The sequence below is a fragment of the Lissotriton helveticus genome, chromosome 12 (assembly GCF_964261635.1).
Source record: "Lissotriton helveticus chromosome 12, aLisHel1.1, whole genome shotgun sequence".
In the NCBI taxonomy this organism is placed as follows: domain Eukaryota; kingdom Metazoa; phylum Chordata; class Amphibia; order Caudata; family Salamandridae; genus Lissotriton; species Lissotriton helveticus.
In genome coordinates this window covers 786,881,690-786,902,820 of record NC_136073.1, presented here as the reverse complement: position 1 = coordinate 786,902,820, position 21,131 = coordinate 786,881,690, and the positions used below count along the sequence as shown (strand labels likewise).

The window sequence follows — 21,131 nt, the reverse complement described above, 5'->3', positions numbered from 1 at the left end:
CCCTCTTTCCCTTCCTCCTTTATGGAGGTGCCCTTTTTCCGTTGGGGTGCGTATTGCATAGTTTTTGTGATGGGGCTTTTTGACCACGTCTTCTTTGTTTGGGTGGGGGCGGGAATGAGTGAGCGCGATTGATTGTTGCCACTGTCGCTATTTGATGGTCTGATTCTGTTTTGGTCCTTTGCTCGATTTGATTATATGGCTTCATTTTCTTACGTTGTGTTTGTAAAATGGCGGCTTACCGCGGTCCCTCCCTTGTATTCTCGTATACGGCCCGTTATTCTTTTGGTCCCCTCCCCGTGCTAGAAAACTTAACCTTTATTATCCTGCTCTTACTGAACGCTCGGTGGTTTTTCTTGTTTCACCAGTGCTCCTGATGTTATATCCTGTGCAGATCTTCTTTTTGTGTGCTGGTTATTTGACCATTCTGTTTCTGGCCAGCCCGTGGGGTTGTAGGCCAGTATTTGTGAGCTTCATTGTCAATAAAGGTTTTCAAAAAAAAAAAAAAAAGTAAGGTTAGCTTATACTTCTATCAGGTGCGTTTAGCTGTTGTGGCACCTTTACGTAAATCAATAACAGTTGTTGTTATCCAAAATTCTGGGTGTCATTGCCTTTTTAAAATGTTAAAAGGGTGATTCCTCCCATTCTGGGAGTCCCAGAGTGCCACCAGTGCACACATAGGACCTTAAAATGGTCCTTACCACGCCCATGAGCCCTTACACACTTTCCCACTTCAGTTTCAGTCATGGAAGGCGGCTTTCCTCATTCCAGTCACTTTCCTTCCAAGAGTTTGCAAACTACCAACTTGTGTTGGAGCTCTTTATTCAAGGCAATGATAGGGTCATCCTTAGAATAAACCTTTATTTTTGCCTAAGCTCACCTCCCCTTTCCATGTCTATCAAACCATTGGTTACCTCCTTTCGCCCAACCACAATCAGTTGTGGAAAGGTGCTTACGCATTCTAGATGTCGAAAGAACACTCCTTGATTGATATTGCCCATACTAAATCCTTTTTGAAAGATAAAGCAACTCTCTGGAGCCTTTTGCAAACCGTACTGAGGGTAAGTCAAACAGAACCTTGTTAAACAGATTTTTACGTGTATGCAAGTTTGCTATGCCATAGCCGAGTGCACACTACATTCTGTGCCTAGAGCGTACTCCACTCATAACGAGGGAGCCATTGAGGCATTTTATAGGCAATATCAAACTTGAAAACATATGCAGTGGAACTACATGCTCTAGTATTCACACTTTCAGAAAGCACTATTGTGTAGAAATTCACAGCCTCCAAAAAGCAAAAGGCAAACATTCCTCAAAGCTTTGCTTCAAACATCTTCCATTGAAGCTCACAAACCACCACTTTGGAGAGGAAGGCACTTCTTTCAGTCTGTGCAAAGCATGTAATCTATATCAGTACGTGCTGCAAATGGACAATGTTACTCTCCTGTAACAATCCGTTTGCCGCTTGTATTGCTGTAGGTTTACACACCCTGCCACCTCTGCCATCTTCGTGAGTATGCAGCCTCACGGGATGACGTTTGAATGATTCTTTTACTGTTAAATAAATCTCTGTGTTGTGCTTGTATAGATAGTTTGTCTTGCATCGTGTCTAAGGTGGAGTCTATGTCTATGTCTTGGGCCACCCTGAGTTTCGTAGAAAGGATCACAGGTCACTTTAAAACCTCGACTTCGAAGGAAAAGTCTGTTCACTGTAGGAGGTTGGTAATTTGTGGCCATCTCTACTCTTGGGGTTGAAACTTTTAAGTCCTGCTAATCTCTGGTGAGCGAAAGTCTGTGAAATCTGTTGAAAGAATCAAACTACAGTTCAGCTGGGCAGCTTATTTATTTACTTACCGGTGATTTCTTGCAATCCTGTTCAAATGCAAGAGTCGAAGATTAGATTAGACCCTGGGAAAATACTTCCCTAACATATCTGAATGGTTTCTCCTATCCTTACAGCTAATTTACCAAAGAACAAATCAACACGCGATTCATCCCTGTATATAACAGCAGTTAGCAAAAAGTAATTTAATGAAAAGTACTCGGGGTTGTTAATAGTGTTTAAGATTTATTCAACCATTTCCATCCACCTTTTTTCTCATTTAGTTGTCCTTAATTGGCATGGCTATGCACCTACATGGATCCGGTTGCTCATGGAGACCCAAACTAAACCTTGCTGATGAGGCCTACCTAAAATTATTTGGGCTTCTTATGTCCCATATTAGAAGGGCTTTTCTTTAGTCGTTCAGGCTAGACTGATGTTTTAGAAACCACAACAAAGTCTCATTTACATGTGTTTGGTCACTGTAATGGTACAATGATCAAAGCCACAAAGTAAATGAATACACGTGAAGGAATTGCCACAGTCTGAGAATATTTCAAGCCATTCCCTCATCCCATTTTTCTAGAGTTGTTTCTTAATAGTAATAGTCAAGTTCATATTTTTATGTAGGGTGGGTTGCTGGGCAGACAGAGTGTTCTTCAATCCTTTGTGTCTGGTCGTCCGCTGTAGGCAGGGAGTCCACCCCAGAGGTTTGCTGTTAGCCAGCATTGAATCTTTCAGAGATTCTCGTGCCGGATTCATTTCCCGTTATTGAGCTAGTAATCCTATATGATAAACGTTCAAACATGAGCGGTAACAAACACAGGTTTATTTAACATTGTACTGTGTGCTTCTGCCCACTCTAGTTACTGCCCCAAGAAAACTTTTCAAAATCGAGTTGCTTTCAGTTCCCTCTTGAATATGGTGGTGCTGACCCGGGTATCTGTGTCTCTCAAGTATCATCATCAAACACTCGAAAAATAAGGGGAGAATGAATCTAGCATACACTCTGCACCAAAGGGTCCTCCTGTCACTGCAGGGCGTTTGCCTTAGGCATTACAGATATTTTGCAACTCACTTCCTTAGTCCATATGTGACATCACCTGCCAAGATACACTAGACCCAGTTCTTTTGTTGCCAGCCAGTTTGTGTGATTCAGAGGCTGAGTTGTGGTTTTCCCAACTGTCTAGAGTTTTTAGGTCTCGCCTGAGCCAGCGCATGCATTGTTCTGGCGAGACATTTAGTAACTAGGTTTTAAAAGTGCTACCCAGAGGCTTTTTTCAGCCACCAGCTTGCTGTTACGTGCACAACCGTGTGCGACGTGCACAGCTGCCATCTGGCTTTCTGTAATGGCTCATTAAGCCTTACAGCGTGCGCTGAATCCCTCCCTCGTCCCACTCCCTCCTCGTCCGCTTCATTGCTTTCATTTTCACGCCGCGCGGCCCTGTCACTTTCACGGCCACGCGGCCATTGCTTGTTAGTTTACCTACTTTAGTGATTTAATATACTTCAGTGATTTAACATAAAGATTAGAACTATCGGGTAACATTTTCCTATCACGTACATGCACAGATCCTACAAGCACTCATAACGACTACATTGGATTTCTCATTAAACCTCTAGGACAGTTCACTGGTGAACCACAACTGCCCTGTCGCTTCGCGGATTTATGTTCTGTGTTACACCGTGGCACATGATGTTTCGGGGGCCCATGTGCCAGACTTTTCTGCCAGCGGTCTGTTAAAGGGGCGCATATCCCCCATGCATTTCGCCTTGTGACCACCATAGAGAGGCTCCTAAAGCGCACTCACACCGGAAGGCTTCTTTGTGCATTAGTTTAGGTCATGGCGGTAAAAAAGCTTGTTCGGTGAACGCACATGCCAAGAGCCATTAGCTCCATTTATAATTCGAAACAAAGACATTGAATGCTACAGTGAAATGTGACACTACACATATGTTTCCCTCCCACTCGCGCCCCATCTGCCACGCGGAGCGTGCCTTGATCTAAAACCTGCCTCTCCAGTGGCGGCCACGTAAAACAACGTACAGTGTTAAAAACGCAAACGACTCCGTGTACCACACTATGTGGAACGTCACTACGCACTATCGAAACGTAACATTATATTGGTACTTCTCCGGGGCTATGTTAACAGGTACCCTCCGTCCTCTTTCAAGCAGTCGTGCTCCCTTCACCGGTCTTGCACAGCACTGCTAGGCTCACTCTTTAATAATACAATTTGACAAGCATACTACAGCATTCGTGCTGTCCAGCTCCCTTATAAATGGGTCACAATCAGAACAACGCCGCACAAGTTCCTGAAAGGCAGCCAGGTATCTGGTTTTCTGCAGCCAGATCAGGTTTCTACTCAAACAGTAAAAGGAGCATCTTTGAAGTGATTATATCACCACTAAAGTTTGAGTGCACAGGAATGATGGGTGCATGTGTTGTACTGCTGTCTACCACCCCACTGTGGAACATCTTAGAACTGCAGACGGAATCCTTAAAGCCCTATGAAGCATAAAGACCGGTCGCGGGACACCAACTTTGTTAATGCAACATTACATTTTTTTTTTAATTAATTGATATTTGAGTAAGATAAAAACATACACCTGTGGGCACTTTTTGTTAAACATCTATGCTATTATTTTGACCTGCAACAGTACCAGCTTTAAGTCCATAGTGAAGGGAGGTGAAATGTGGGATTGCATTCGAAAAACATAGCATTGGCATAGCCCAGTGGTTCCCAAACTTTTTAGACCCGCGGCTCCCTTGACATAATTGGGCGTTGGCCTCGGCTCCCCATCATGTCCATTTTTGAGTGGGTGGGGTGATGAAAAACCGACCACAGGTGCTGGAATGTACAGTGATTAAGAAGGAGATGTAATAAATGAGAACATGTTATGTCACATGGCTACTTTTGGTATGGAGGCTTACTGGTGTTGTGGGCAAACACATACCATAACGTTGACTCAAATTGTAAGGTAAACTAAGGTGTAATCAGGGATAGAAAAGATAAGCAGGTAGCTCAGTGGGTAAATTGGACTGCAGTGGGAGATGTCTGCATTCTCACTTAATAATAATCCACATTTGTAAAGCGCACAATCACCCGTAAGGGTCTCTAGGCGCTGGGGGCCGTCGGGAAGATTAAGCAAGCTATTGCCCAGAGTCACATGGTGCTGGGCTAATCTGCCGCCGGTGCCGGGGATCGAACCGTTATCCCCAGATTCCGGAGTCAGTCGCCCTAGCCGCGGCGCCACACCTCTTCCCTCTTAACTTAACATGCAGCCAGTTGCATGCAACGCTCAAGACGTCACTGCATCACCTGGCGTTCGATTAAAATAAAGCACTGTTTGTGTTTAACAGTGGCACCGGGCTGTAATAAACAAGATTCGAGTTTTAAAGCGGCAGCCCAGCATTCAATAGTTTTTCAACTACTCTGAAATTTCATTAAAAAATCATGTGCTTAGATAAGCCCTTTTCAGTAAATGTGTGGGTATTTTCAAACATGCGTGTGCCACTGCATTTCAGTGCTTTGTTTTACACTACCTACAGAGTGGGGAACATTTTGAAAGCATGGAGCGTGAGCAGTTTGTATTCTTAACTTTGGAAAATATGGCAAGCAAGCTGAGAATATTGTATTGTCAGTGGCAGGAAAGAACCCCCCCAAAACTCCAGAAACACTTCACCTGATCGTAACTTGATCCCTTCGCCTCACATGATCCTGTTTACCCGATTTTTCTATTATAAGAGGGCAGATGGCAGCAAAAACACTCGCTCTGCATCACTGTCCTGATGATGCCTGTCCCAGCCTAAGCGCACACGCTCTTTATTTGTCACACGTCATGCGCTGGTTCAAACCATTCCAGACGCTGACTGGTGTGGCTTCCGTAACTCCCCCGCATGGCATTCCCACATGGGTTACAGGGGGCCTGCAAATGCACCTTACAAAAAAGATAAGTGCATGTCTTTATAACGACGCCGTAGAATAAAAAGCAAAGAATCACAGAGTGCACAATCGGCATCACTAATTAAGAAAGCATCGGGTTAAAGTTTCAGTACAGAACCTTTCCCACGTTCCCAAGAAGTGTGCGGCGCCCCTGGTGACATCTGATAGCGCACCGGGCGGCGCACAGTTTGGGAACTACTGGCATAGCCAATAGGTCTCACCTTTAGGACCGTATAAGTATTTAGTTATACAGTACAATATCCTTGGTGCAACAACATCAACTGTTGTATTGCTAAACACTTATAAGGTCCCAAAGGCGAGACCTATTGGCTATGCCAATGCTTTTTCTAGTTGATAGTAGGATAAAATGCATTATTCTTGAACCCATTTTTTATCCGTATGGGGAATACCATTCCGGACTCGCAGCTCCTGGCGCCATCTAGTGGAATTAGAGCTGTTCGGTACCTCGTCATTAATAAATGGCGCAGGTGTCCTTAGAAGCCTATAAATAAATATATGTTGCAGTCAGAGCGCAGGCCACTGGAAAAGCTGGGGCCTGGAAAATAATGACTACCGTGCACCCCTTTGACGGGCCTCTTTTGTGCTGTCCTCTGGACCAAATGGATATTGTGCCACAAAAGGGCATTTGAGGTTTTTGTCTCCGAATTTGAGCCTCGGGCGCTTACGAGCGCTGCAGCCGCTAAGGAGCAGCTTTCCCGACATACACCCTGAGCTGGCCAGAGAGTGGCGCAAGTCTTAGTTAGTGTCGACTTTGCAGTTTCTGCTCTGTGGCACCACCCATGACCCCCTCGAGGGGGCGCTGCTCTATACCTGCACTCGCTCACGCTCTCCAGGACATCAAGGCCGGGCGCTCTAACCTACAAACTGATCATGGTTTGTAAGTTATTTATCTTTGCCATTTCAAGCATCTGCCACCTATCACAACTGCTGCCGTTTGTTTTTATGCCACTAGAGGGTAGCATGGCATCACAGAAGCGGCTAACGCCAGTAATTGTTAAATGTGCTTTAGAGCTGGAAGGCTCAGCATGGACGATTCCGATCTTGGCGCAGCTTGGAAGCAGAGGGAAGAGCAGTTAATGGAGATACCCCGGAGAAAGAACTAGTCTTGGCTGTATGCACGAAGAAACATAAATTCATATCTTTAAAAGGATCAAACTACACCCAATAAGATAATAAATTGTGTGCAAATTATCCTATGCAATTTCTTTACTAGCCGATTTCAACTTCCTATTTTACTATAGTCAAATCGCAAGCTTCTTTTTTGTTTTTTAATTTCAGCAGAAAGTTATGGCAGTACAAAAAAAAACAATTATACAGATAGCTCGCCGTAATTAATACACAATATAATAATTCATGATAAAGAAGAAAAAAAGAGAATAATGAACACAAGCATACCAGATGGCTTCATCCTACCATTCTGTTACAGGAGCCCAAATTTTGCGACCCAATTCCTGCCTTCTCCGACCTTTTAATCTATACACCGCTGATTCCATATTATATGTAGCCAGCAGTCGGGCCCTCCAATTAACAAAAGTGGGGGAATCAGGGCCAATCCATTGCATTGTTATACAACCCCTGAAGATCGACTTAGTAATAAACAAAAAACCTCGCTCAGGTTTGCTGCGTAAGGCATCACTTTGTGATTGGTCTAGCCCCAAAATAACTAAAGCAGGAGTGAGAGTCAAGGTCTTGCCGGTGATCTGGACATGAAACCGCTCCACATCTTCAATATATTTAACTAACTTGGGACAAGGAAAAAACATATGTATTGAATCTGCTACTAGGGTTCCACGTCTACTACACGAGTTCCCTCGATGATTAAACCATTTGGCAATTTTGCCAGGAGTATAATATAGATCTAAGGCGGGCATATAATGCTGGGACTTCAAACTACCTGTAATGAGCATCTGGCCTGCCAACTCAAAAGAAGTGACCAGATCGGTCCCTTCTTGACCACATTTCCTGTCCCACTTGTCATTTTGAACAGTTAGGTCATCAGGCAGACCAGAGATGAGTATTTGATATATAGACCCTAGTCTAGATCTCTTCTCAATATATACAACCACAGGGATGCTCACAAACGTATCTGCCCTAGCGGTTACAAGCTTTAAAAGGTAATTCTTAATTTGTAAAAACTTAAAGAAATGTCTGGTGGGAAGGCCGTACTTATCTTGTAGGTCAGAAAAAGACACCATTTGACCCTCCGAAAAAAAGTCCCCCAGCACCTTAATCCCGCGAGTAACCCAATCAAAAGTAATTGAATCCTGAAAAATCGAGGGCAGGAGGCCATGTGAGATCAGAGGAGTGTATACATTAACAGTTGGAATACCAAATCATCTGCAAACCTTTTTCCAGACCGAAAAAGCAGATTGCATAATCTTAAATTTGACTTTCTTGTAATAGCTTGGTTCGATGTTACTAACCAAGCAATTACAAGCCTCTCCCTCAAGGAGTACCTCAAAAATTGAAGGTCTGACACACTCTGGCACCACAGTCTTTCTTTCAGATACTAAAACCCCTATATGCTGTAGCAGCGCAGCCCAATGGTATAACAACATGGAGGGCACCCCCAACCACCCCTTAATCTAGGTAGTATTAGCCACTTCGAAGCTCTTCTTGCTTTATGATAGCCCCATAAAAATCTTGAACAAGCCCGCTCAACATTCGAAATACAATGCATTCAAAATTCAATGTTTATAGGAAGAACAGGAGGGAACCCATAAACCACGTTGGGATGGGTATGTTATGTAAACAAAAAACAATTCCCAACAGGTATTATTGAGAGACAATTTCAATTATGTATGCTTAAAGACATTACTGAGAACAGAGACAAGGAGTCAAATTGGATTTTGAAGAAAGGTGGTATTATTCACCAAGGACAAGGGGTATTAGATGTACATTTACAGTTAGGAACAGCACTGTAAAGATTAGATCTTGTGACAACCCAGTGGCACTTGGTGCAAGGTGCTATATACAGTTTAAAGTGAAATAAAAAAGTGCAAGTGCTTAAAAAACAGCATTTGGTGGCGCATAGAGTATATTGTATACATCAATTACAGCTTCAATTACAGTACAAGTTACAGTCACTTGGAAAGGGTTAGTTTCTTGTAAGAGCTGAATGTGTCATATGCGTCTTTTAATTCAAGCTGTGTGGTCGACGGCGTTTCGATCCCCTTTGGTCGGGATCGTCATCAGGACGGGGTTGTCGATAAGTACAGTGAGGAAGCCAAGCAGGGATGCGTGGCTTGTGGCATTCGGGGGAACTGTGCGCCGGTAGCTGGTCGCGGTGAGGTCCTGGGTCTGCTCACGAAGTTGGGCAGCGTCTGAAGATTAAAGGGCACAGAAGGCGGAGGCTCATCTGGCGGGGTCAGTCAGCAGTGAATGCGATAACAGACCAATCTGTTATCCCTGCTTGGCTTCCTCACTGTACTTATCGACAACCCCGTCCTGATGACGATCCCGACCAAAGGGGATCGAAACGCCGTCGACCACACAGCTTGAATTAAAAGACGCATATGACACATTCAGCTCTTACAAGAAACTAACCCTTTCCAAGTGACTGTAACTTGTACTGTAATTGAAGCTGTAATTGATGTATACAATATACTCTATGCGCCACCAAATGCTGTTTTTTAAGCACTTGCACTTTTTTATTTCACTTTAAACTGTATATAGCACCTTGCACCAAGTGCCACTGGGTTGTCACAAGATCTAATCTTTACAGTGCTGTTCCTAACTGTAAATGTACATCTAATACCCCTTGTCCTTGGTGAATAATACCACCTTTCTTCAAAATCCAATTTGACTCCTTGTCTCTGTTCTCAGTAATGTCTTTAAGCATACATAATTGAAATTGTCTCTCAATAATACCTCTTCAAAATTCAATGGGCGCGACTAGCGCGACGGGATGGACGGATCGTTTGACTCGGGCGACCCCGCTTTTTGGTTCTGATAAACTTGGCAAACTGTGGAATACCAAGGGGTTCGATAAATGGGACATCATTGGTATTAGTAAGGTGGGGGACCTCTGGGTTAAGGGTCAGGTTAAATCGTTTGAGTCGTTGCAGGAGGAGTTGGAATTAAGTAGCTCTGAATACTTCCGTTATATCCAGGTTCGTCGTGCTTTGCGGTCGGTTTTCCCGGTTGGGGAGGTAATTCCCGAGTCGTCTCCACTCGAGGACAGATTGTTGGATGGCTATGTGCCTGATAGCCAATATTGAAAAGTCTTACGGAGGGTAAGAGCTGTCCCAGAGCACTCTTGGTGCACAACAGTGCGTGACTACGTAGATGAAGGGGTAAATATCAGATATTCCAAACATTTCTGAAATGATATCTTTAATGGTATACTTCAGGTAAATCCGAAAATTATCATTTCAACATATTAACTTCATATGTTGGTAACACTTGGATGTAAACGAATTCCTTTCAATCAAGTATATCATTCTTCTTGTAACAACATGGTTAATTACAGCCCCGATGCATTTCGTGCTAAACAGCACTTCTTCAGGGGGAATGATTTCTACAAGAAATAGATAACAGAAGAACGATGTAGAACACCGGTATGTGGGAGCACAGAACACATTACAGGTTATGAGAATAAAGAGTAGTGAAAATGGATACCAAGTCGAATGTGGAAATAAAGGTGCACCCGTAGTTAAGAAGTGTGCAATACTCCGTTGTGATTGTGATAAGGTATAGATCACCAGAGGTTCCCGTTTTTAGAAGAACACAGTGAAAATACGACGGCACGTAATTAAAAACGAGCAATGTGAAAAAACGAAGTGAATCTTGATAGGTGAAAATCGGAAGAAACATACTTAAGTAAGTGTGTGCACGGTGACTTTAAACCATAAAATCATACAAATGAACGAAAAAGAAAAGCTTACCCGTCACCGAAGTGAATTAGGTATAGTGCAGAGTGTAATCGGTCCGGTGTGACCAGACGGCAACCCGGAAGACGCCGGGTATGCGCAAAAGCGTTGATAATGAAACACAATCATGGTCATAGAAATGGGATCTAAGAGTGTGAAAATACAAGGGAAAAATGGCGGCGGACCCCGGAGTGAAAAATGTGAAAAATATGAAAACGCAAAAACGTGCGGCTCGGGAAGGACAGGGTGAAACAGAATGTAAAATAGAATACGAAGCAATAATAATGAAATGTATAAAAAGATGATATAAATTCAAAGATTTCATAAATAATACATCATAAATACAGTGTTATAACAACGAAAATTCGAGAAAAACTATTTTCGGGGAAAAAAACATAATAATAAATCATAATAATAAATCACAGGCCAGAGTGAGATCAAGTCCAATATATGTAGTGAAGGGAAATAGTTATAAGTGACAGCTGAGTTCTATTCTGTCATTTAATCCCTTCGGTTGAAGGGCTTGTAAAAGGTATATCCAATGAAGTTCACGTTGCAATAGGTGTTTACTGTTGTCTTTGTGAGGTAATTTGTTGACCACTTCTAGAATGAGAAAACGAATTTGGCTCGGATTGTGCAACAAAGTGTGCAGCGATGCATGACTTCAAGTTTTTGGTGCGAATGTTGCTGCGATGTTCCGTGAGTCTTGTTTTAATTTTTCGTTCCGTTTTTCCCACCTATGGGAGTCCACAAGGACATTTGAGCATGTATACAACGTTTGTTGAATCACAAGTAGCATTGACTTGGAGGCGAATGGGAGTGCCTTTAGTAGGGTGACATAGAATATTTCCAGGTATGATGCTGCTGCAATGTCCGCAATTATGACATGGTATAGTTCCTTTAAAAACTGCCTGGGTAGACAATGTGGGTTGCTTTAAAAGAGTTTGTATGTTTTTGGAACGCTGATATGCGAAAATCGGCAGATTGTCAAAAATGTTGTTGAAGTCTTTTTCCAATTGTAGCATAGGCCAGTGCTTGCGAATTACCTCCTTGATTTTTTTAGATTGAGTAGAAAATTTAGATACAAAGACTAGACGATTGTCATCTTCTTGACGAATTTCTTTCGGTTTTAGTAAGTCTTCTCTTTTATGAGTCAATGCTCGTTGTTCTGCAATTTTCGTGAGTGTTGTAGGGTAACCCCGGTTGTGAAACTTGGTGATAATTTTTTGACTGTCTTGGGTGTATATTTCAGTGGTAGATGCAATTCTTTTGGCACGTAGGAGTTGTGAATAAGGTAGGTGACGTTTCAGACTCGGTTGATGAAAGCTTTGGTGATGTAGGTAATTGTTGCGATCTGTTTCCTTGGTGTAAATGGATGTGACAAGTTGATTATTGATAAGTTTGATTTGAACATCTAAAAAAGATATTTCAGTTCTGCTGAAAGTATGAGTAAATTGAATGCGGTCATTGATGGAGTTAAGAGTTTCAATGGCATTGTTCAATTGTGTTTCGTTGCCCTTCCAAACTAGGAAGATGTCATCGATGTACCGATGGTACGAACAAAGGAATGGTTCCCAATTTTGGTTTTTCAAGATGTGTTGGTTTTCAAAATGATACATGAACAAATTAGCGTAAGCTGGAGCAGCACAATTGCCCATGGCTACTCCAGACAACTGTAGGAAATGATGGTTATTTGAAGACTTGAAGGAACTGTGATGAAGAGTAAACTGCATAAGTTCCAGGATGAAAATCTGTAGATCGGTGGGTTTGTTCGTTTGTACCAAAGTAGATTCTAACGCTTCAAGACCCAGGTTGTGTGGGATCGAAGTGTATAGTGAGGTGACATCTATGGTAGTTAGAATGATGGATTGGTCTGTTGGAATATCGATCTTTTGAAGTTTTGTCAAAAAGTCAGTGGTGTCTTGAATGTATGTAGACATGGCTTTGAAGATGTTTATCGATGTATTGTCCAGTGGGTTCGTGGATGGAGTCACAAGTACTCACAATCGGTCTGAATGGGGGTTTTGTGCGATGCTTGTGAATTTTGGGCAGTAGGTATATGTGAGGGGTCTGTGGATATTCCTTGATTAGAAATCTTTTGTCTCTTTCTGTGATGGTATTGGCCAGAACTGCATTATTCACTATGGTAACCAAAATGGCTTTGAAATCATTGGTAGGATCCGCATTTAGTAACATGTATAAATCTTTGTTGTTGAGATGAACCTCCAAATTTTCAACATAGTAGCTGGTGTCTAAAGCTACTATGGCACCACCTTTATCCGCTTTGATGATTTTTAGATCCGTGTTATTAGCAAGCTGTCTCAGAGCCTGGCGTTCATTGTTGGACAAATTCGAACGATGTGATGTGGTAGATGAAAAGATCCCATGTAGTTCTTGTTGGACAACTGTTTCAAAGCTGTCCAACACTTTATGGCTTGTAGGCGGCGTGAAAGTGCTCTTTGGGCGTAAGCCCATGAGTGTACTCGTGTACTCTCTTCTTGTTTGTTGGAAGGTACGCATAGATTGGTAAAGAAATGTCTTAGTCGTAGTGTTCTCATAAATTTGAAGAACGATATGGTGGTATTCAATTCGTTGGTACAGTATGTTGGTACAAAGTTCATCCCCTTTTGAAGAACTTTCTGTTGAGACATGGTCAAAGAAGTTTGAGAAATATTTATAATCAGATTCTGTGACTCCTTGTCGATTTGGCTGGGGGTAATGAGGTGGTGTTTCCTTCGGGACCTCCTGGGTCTACGGTGGGTGTAAGGCCTACCCCTAAAAAAGAATTAACAGTTGGAATACCAAATCATCTGCAAACCTTTTTCCAGACCGAAAAAGCAGATTGCATAATCTTAAATTTGACTTTCTTGTAATACCTTGGTTCGATGTTACTAACCAAGCAATTACAAGCCTCTCCCTCAAGGAGTACCTCAAAAATTGAAGGTCTGACACACTCTGGCACCACAGTCTTTCTTTCAGATAATAAAACCCCAATATGCTGTAGCAGCGCAGCCCAATGGTATAACAACATGGAGGGCACCCCCAACCACCCCTTAATCTAGGTAGTATTAGCCACTTCAAAGCTCTTCTTGCTTTATGATAGCCCCATAAAAATCTTGAACAAGCCCGCTCAACATTCGAAATACAATGCATTCAAAATTCAATGGGCGCGACTAGCGCGACGGGATGGTCGGATCGTTTGACTCGGGCGACCCCGCTTTTTGGTTCTGATAAACTTGGCAAACTGTGGAATACCAAGGGGTTCGATAAATGGGACATCATTGGTATTAGTAAGGTGGGGGACCTCTGGGTTAAGGGTCAGGTTAAATCGTTTGAGTCATTGCAGGAGGAGTTTGAATTAAGTAGCTCTGAATACTTCCGTTATATCCAGGTTCGTCGTGCTTTGCGGTCGGTTTTCCCGGTTGGGGAGGTAATTCCCGAGTCGTCTCCACTCGAGGACAGATTGTTGGATGGCTATGTGCCTGATAGCACCATCTCCCTTGTCTATAAAAAACTAATCAATGATAGATCAGACCTCCTATTGCATCTTCGAGATTTGTGGACCCGTGACGGCCTTGAACTGGATGACGAGGACTGGCAATCTGTGATCTCCTCTCCTAAGGAGGTCGCAATCCCAGCTCGACTCCGGTTGGTTCAACTTAAGATTCTACATAGGATTTATGTCACGGGCCCTCGTTTGGTCCACATGGGTTTTTCTGAAGATGGTCTGTGTAAGCGAGGATGTGGGTAGGTGGGGACATTCCTCCATATTATCTGGGAATGTCGTGAGATCGCGACCTACTGGAGCGAGGTACATGATGTAATGAATGAGGTGACGGGGGTTGCCCTCTTACCGGAGGCTAGACGCTGTTTACTGAATGTTTGGGAACCTACGGATTACAGTGTAGCTCAGACACAGCAGGAGACCCTGGGGGCCATGATTGCTAAGAGAGATATTGCTCAATTGTGGGGGTCCCCGAGGCCGCCTACGGTTGTGGCATGGAAGGAAAACATGGACTGGTGCATGTTCAGGGAAAAACAGTGTACCTGGCCCGGGGCCGACCCCGGAAGTGGTGTAGAGTGTGGGGACCCTGGAATGGCTACAGTGGAAATATATGTACACCACCTGTAGTAGATATCCCGGATGTCCCACTTTCCCCCTAAACCTGCATTCCACTACTGTACTATATATGCTTTAACTCTGCCCTGTCCCTCCTCCCCCCCCTCCCCCTCTACTACATTGATTGCTGAATTTGTTGTATTGCTTTTCCTTCCCCGTCTTGGACTCGGTACTGTATGTAATATATTTCTTTGCCTTGCTGTTTATATACATTTTTCAATAAAAAGAAATATATTAAAAAAAATTCAATGGGAATGGAGCAAAATAAATAAAGGAATTTTGGTAGTATTAGCATGTTGATTACATTGGATCGACCATGGAGTGAGAGATGGAGATGGTCCAATCTCTCCAATAATTGATTGACCTCTTTAACAATTGGTGACATATTGATTTCTTGTATATCCTCCAGTGATGGTGTAATCTTCACTCCCAGATAGGTGGCCACTGGGGTTGTTGGGATCCCTACAGGTTTGAAAACCTGTGTTTTATCAACATTAAGCCGATAGCCAGAAACTGCACCAAATTGTTTCGCTAAATCATAGACTGACGGCAGAGCATACATCCTTCGTAAAAATAGCCACGTCGTCAGCATATGCAAGTGTTTTGTGGGCTACGCCGTTAACTAGGACTGGCTGGATACTTAAACTATTTTCCAAATTCTTAAAAAAGGGATCTATATACATTGAAAATAAAAGCGGAGAACAGGGGCACCCCTGTCGGGTTCCTCTGCTGATCAAGAGAGGAAGTGATTCTTGACCAAAGATCCGAACAGAGGCTCTAGGGGAGATATATAGGGCCTTTATGGACTTGATGAAGTCTGGTGCAAATCCCTTAATTTTTAGTAACTGCCATAGATAGCCCCATGAGACCCTGTCGAACGCCTTATCGGCGTCCAACAGGATCATTGCTAGAGGCTGTTTGCTGACCTGGGCCCAGTCAAATAAAGCAATTGCCCGCCTGATATGATCAGTGGTGTCCGGGCCAGGTATAAAGCCATGTTGGGGGTTGGAGACTAAAGGGTTGATCACCTTAGCAAGTCTAAGTGCAATAATTTTGGCATAGATCTTACTATCCACGCATATCAATGAGATCGGGCGGTAGGAAGAAGGGAGGAGCTCTGTTTTGCCCTTCTTTCTAAAGACCTTATGCCAGGACTCAGGGGTCTGGCCATGCTGGGCGAGTCTAAATAACGATTCCAGCTCACTTAGTAAAATATTCCTAAATATGCGATAGAATTCAAGAGGCAGTAAATCGTGGCCAGCCGCCTTACCCAATGCCAGTGATCCTAAAGCTGTTTCTAACTCCTCCCTGGAGATCGTAACAGAAAGGACATCTGACTGTTCTGATGTCGCCTTCGAGTTACATAACCACCCAGATATTCCTCTCCTGAATCCCCTATGTCCTCCTCCTCAGAGGAATAAAGGGCCTTGTTGAATTCCTGAAATACCTCAAGGATTTTATCGGGTTGGTCTTGAATCTGACCTGTACTGTCTTGAATACGACATATCCGATTCAAACCCCACTTGTGCTGTTGTCTTTTAGCCAGCAATCTGCCAGAGTTCTCGCCAAACTCGCAGATATCAGTTTTATACTGAATAAAATCCCCAAAGTGCTGGTAAATTCTATTTGTACAGATAGCAATCTGCCTAAGACATTCCTCTTTCTTTGACTGATCAGTGATTACTCTGATTGTTACCTCGGCCTCTCGCAGCTGGACATTCCAACATTTAATCCTCTCTTTAATCACCTTTTGGCGGTGTAGCGAGAAACTGACAGTCTCCCCCCTCACTGCTGCCTTAAAGGTATCCCAAACGATTCCTGCAGGGGCTGAGCCATTATTAAACTGAAAAAAGTCCTTGATCCAAACAGATAAATGACTGCAATGCTCCTGGTCAAGCAATAATTTCCGCTCAAAAGTCCAAGCAGAACGCAATGATTCTATCCCTCTAGACGTAATTTGCAAGATCAGTGGGTTGTGGTCGGAGATTACTCTAGGATGCAATTCACATGTTCCCCCTTCAAGAATCGAATCTGACACCAGAAAATAATCTAAACGAACAAATTTACTATGGGGGGCTGAAAAAAAAGTATTGGATCAGTCGAGTACCACTTCTGTAAAAAAATAAAAATGTAAATGTAGTGCTTATATAGCGCACGTATCACCCCCGAAGGGTTCTCAAGGCGCTGTACACATACCGATGTGGAACCCTTCCTGGCCTTTCCCTGTGAAGTGCCCACTCCTGGGCACCCCCAAGGTGAAGCCAGGCATCCTAGCGCTGTTGGGGCCGGTGTGGAGATTAAGCAAGCTATTGCCCAGAGTAGCAGAGTGGGACCCATGCTTAGAATAGGCACCGAGGCGAGAATTATCATGTCCGGGGAAATTGAGCCCAAGACCCGCCGAGGCGGGAATTGAACCCTGGTCCGGGCCAGACCTCTGCATCAGTGTCTGCCGCTCTAACTATTGAGCCACACTTCTCCACTTCTGCCAGACGTCAACCAAGGCGTGTTCCAGGCAAACCTCCTGAAGAGCCTTAAATGTCTTGCTTTTCCTCCCGGAGTATAAGTCATTGCTATATAAATCAAAGTCTGAACTCAGATGAATATTAAGGTCGCCGCACAATATTTTTGGGGAGGACCATTGGGCAAGTTCAATACTCAGAAAATGCAGGACAGAGGTGTCATCCAAGTTAGAGCCATACAATGAGCAAACAGTGTATGGAGATCCCCTAATCATGATATCAGCAAGAGCCCATCGTCCAAAATTATCTACCTTCACTTGTTTAATAACACTAATACCACGCCTGGCCATTATAGCTACACCCCTTGTAGTTGTGGTTTGCCGTGAGCAAGCAATCGAGTCAAGACCCACTTCCCTCAGCCAAGCACGATTATTCCAAGGGATGTGTGTCTCTTGCAGACACAGTAAATCTATATCCCAATGTGCAATAAGTTTAGCTAACACACCCCCCTTTCTCCTTTCGTTTAACCCACAGCAGTTTAGAGAGCTGATTCGAATAACGTTGTGCCTACCCAGCATCTCCAAAAAAAACAATCTTGGTCACCCCGGCTTTACCCGGGCCCAATATTCCTATGCCTCTGCTTGAAGAAAACTTTAAAGTAAAATTATCAAAAAAAGACTTGGAAAATCCTTTATGCACACTGCCATAACCTTCTTGAATACAAGTAAATTGAACCCCCCTCCACCACACACCCCAATCCCCACCCTCCCTGTCCCCCCCCCTCCTTGACCCTTTCCCACCCCTTGACCCCACCCTACCTCCCACTACCTTCAAAGGCATGGGGACCTGCTGTCCCTGGTGATGAAGAGCTGCAACCCCCCCGCACAGACCACCGCTGCACCCCCAGATATGCTAAAAAAACAATCTACAGAAAGAATGAAGAGCCTGTCTGTATAAAGAGAGAGACAAATAAACCAATCAGGTAAAGACTGGCTGACCCTAAGAAGCAGCCATATCTAAAACCAGCCAAATATAAGGGGCAAAGAACTGGAATGTAATTACAAGTGCAAGAAACAAAATCAGTCTAGTTCCACAAAGTATATGCAGTAATCATCGGAAAAGGAAAGCTGCCAGAACCAACTATGGCCCTCTATCCTGTGTTCAGAGTGAGTAGATAATCCTTGGCCTGGACCTCCGAATGGAAGAATTGAGTTTGACCCTTGCAGATCACCTTTAGCTTGGCCGGATTCAGGAGAAAAACCCGAGCCCCTTTTGCCTGGAATTCCGGGATCAATTGCCTAAGGTGCCAGCGCAGTTCAACTGTCTTCTGACAAAAGTCAGGGCGTACAAAAAAACTATGACGTTTCCCAGATCTTTTGCGATCAGGCCTTGCTTACAGTGTAATCTCTAATGGCCTATATGCTTTCCACCTTAGACTGCTGAACAGCGAGATCATCCTTGAGTTGGAAGATCCTTTTTTCTGCCTCTGTAATTCTAGAGGAAAAGTCTGAGCAAGTTTTCGCAATCCTGCGGATGGCATTCTGCAGCTTCCCACAGGCCCCTTGCGTCCGGGAACTTTCGACCCTCGCCTCCTCTCTATGCGCCATCATGACCTGATAAATAGTAGAGCGCTTGATTTCTTGAGGGGGGAAGAGCTGCGCCACTGCTACCAGTCAGTGCACAGTCCACAATGACATATTTGTCCACCAGGCCCGGTGAATAGGAATAGTCCCAAGTCATATGGCCCGTGGTCCCCCTATTCTGAATAGGACACTCAGAGATTGTGCTAGCTTTTTTAACCTTATCTCCCCTCAAATGAGATTGATCACCTTCACCATCCCACTGAAAACTACTGGTGTCACTATCATCCCCGGCCCAGTCCTTATCCTGGGCATCTTTTCCCGAGGAATTAGTTCCATCTGACAGAGACATTTTTTTATCTGATGGGTCTTCTTCTTTATTGAGCTCTAAATCTTGCATTTGATCGATTTGGTCAACTGACAGCACAGTTTCACCTAGCCCTGAGCCTCTAGAATCCTGTTTCTTTGCTAAAAGGACTCCATTACCCAGTATACAGCTGGGTTGCTGAACACCGCCGGAATCGGTTGCAAAACTCTCAGGTAACGCTTGAGCAGGTTTCCCAGACATGGAGGAAACAATCACTGTATCCCGAGGGGCTGGCACACCTGCAGTTAAAGGCACAGAAGTAGAGGGAGCAGAAGAACCCCCCCCCCCCCCCGTTTTTGCCTATTGCCAGTGCCACAGTAGGGGATGGGGATTTTGTGGAGCCAGTTCTCCTTGTGGCTGTAGGAACTCTGACCGATGCTTTAGTCTTGGCAGACTGCGCCTTAAACAATGCCGGTACAGTTTGTTTATTCCGGACCACACTGCCGCCCTTGCCAGCAGAAACCGCACTCATCGGCTGAAGACTGTCTGCTTCCCGATCATCAGAGCCAGTAACAGTGACGGAAGTCTTCCCGATGACCCCCGCAGCCAGCGTCGTTGTACCACGGCCCCTGCTTGTAGAACCCTTTGGCGGTATAGCTGTATGAAGACGCCACGCAGGCTGAGTCGATGCTGCAGAGATTACGGGATTCAGCCAGGACCGGGACGAGAGATGGCAGGGGAGCGGAGCACGCCACAGAGCAAGCCAAAGGAGCCAACTCATCCGGGTCAGTTTCAGTTGTTTTGACTTTACTTTGCTTGATTACGCTTAGTTTTACTTCTCTCAGTCAAGCCGGTCCGACGACCGCCTCCTTCATTGTCGAAGCAGTTGGGTCAGCGGTGGTGAGCAGGGTGAGAAGCTCACTCGACCGTCCGTGCGGCCACCATCTTGCCTCCGCCCATAACCAAATTTCAAGCTTCTAGGTTCGAGGCATGTGGGCTGCTGAATTCATATCTAGTGCATAGATCGCCGCCTAGTGTTCGGTCCGGATGATTGCACATTGTTGTCCTGGAAGAGTCTTCGAAGTATCACGAGATAGGTGGCTCCTCCCCTGGACTACAGTGCGCATGGGCATCGACTCCATCCCCAGATTGTTTTTTTCCCCCATTGGGTTCGGATGCATATTTGATCACTCAAGTTCGGAATCAATAGAAACGTTCTTTTTGGCCAAAAGGCCTTTCCTATCGTCGGTATTGTCTTCCGATCGGTGCCCAGTTCTGTTCCTGCTCAGTTCCCGAGTCGGACATCCAGAGGAGTCGCGTGGCTCTTCAGTGCTCGAGGCCCGGTCGACGCTACAGGCCTTATTCGATGAACCATCATGGAACGGAGCCCGTTCAAAAGGTGCCCCGTGTGCAACTCGAAGTATCCTCACATCGACGTCCACCTGGTGTGTAACAAGTGCCTGTCGCCGGATCACGATGAAGCCAACTGTATGTCTTGTTCTCGTTTCCGCTCCAAGAAGACGAATCGACTTTGGCTCGTAGCGCGCCAGGAGGCCCAGCAGACGGCACCTGACCCGGTGAACATTATCGATACCGAGGGAGAAGAGGCAGACTAGCCGGAAGATCAAGAGCCGATTTCCAATCCAGCGGCAGAGATCGACTCCAACTACGACGCAGACGTAGAAATGCTCGATGCAGAAGATATCGTCGACGAGGTAGGAGACGACGATCAGGCCTATGGGGCCACGGAAGATAGCTCAAGCGAGGAGCTATGCCCCGTTCAAACTTTATATACGGCTCAGGTCGAGGGATCGCCACATGGGCTTACCCAAGATCTTGCACAGAGTTCCACAGTCTCACCTCAGGGCCCGGCTACGGACACTTCTAAAGAGCCACCATTGGTGAAATCGAAACCGAAAGAGAAAGCTTCGGTGTCTACAAAACCGACAGTGCTAGAGGCGCCGTCGAAACCGAAAGCGCGTGTCACCTTGGTCGGCTCCAAGTCTT

The 21,131-nt window shown here is 44.6% G+C and overlaps 1 protein-coding gene across 10 annotated transcripts in view; it reads left to right on the top strand.

Moving 5' to 3' along the window:
* Nucleotides 1-21,131, top strand: part of GATAD2B (GATA zinc finger domain containing 2B) — a 313,011-nt gene that overhangs the window by 268,303 nt on the left and 23,577 nt on the right. Inside the window, exon 10 of one of the 10 annotated variants that reach the window (XR_013603500.1) lies at nt 513-1,549. The exons of the other annotated variants lie outside the window; for them this stretch is intronic. The gene's annotated coding sequence lies outside the window, so the exon portion shown is untranslated. Of the gene's footprint in view, nt 1-512; nt 1,550-21,131 lie in introns of those variants that run through there. 10 annotated transcript variants of the gene reach the window in all.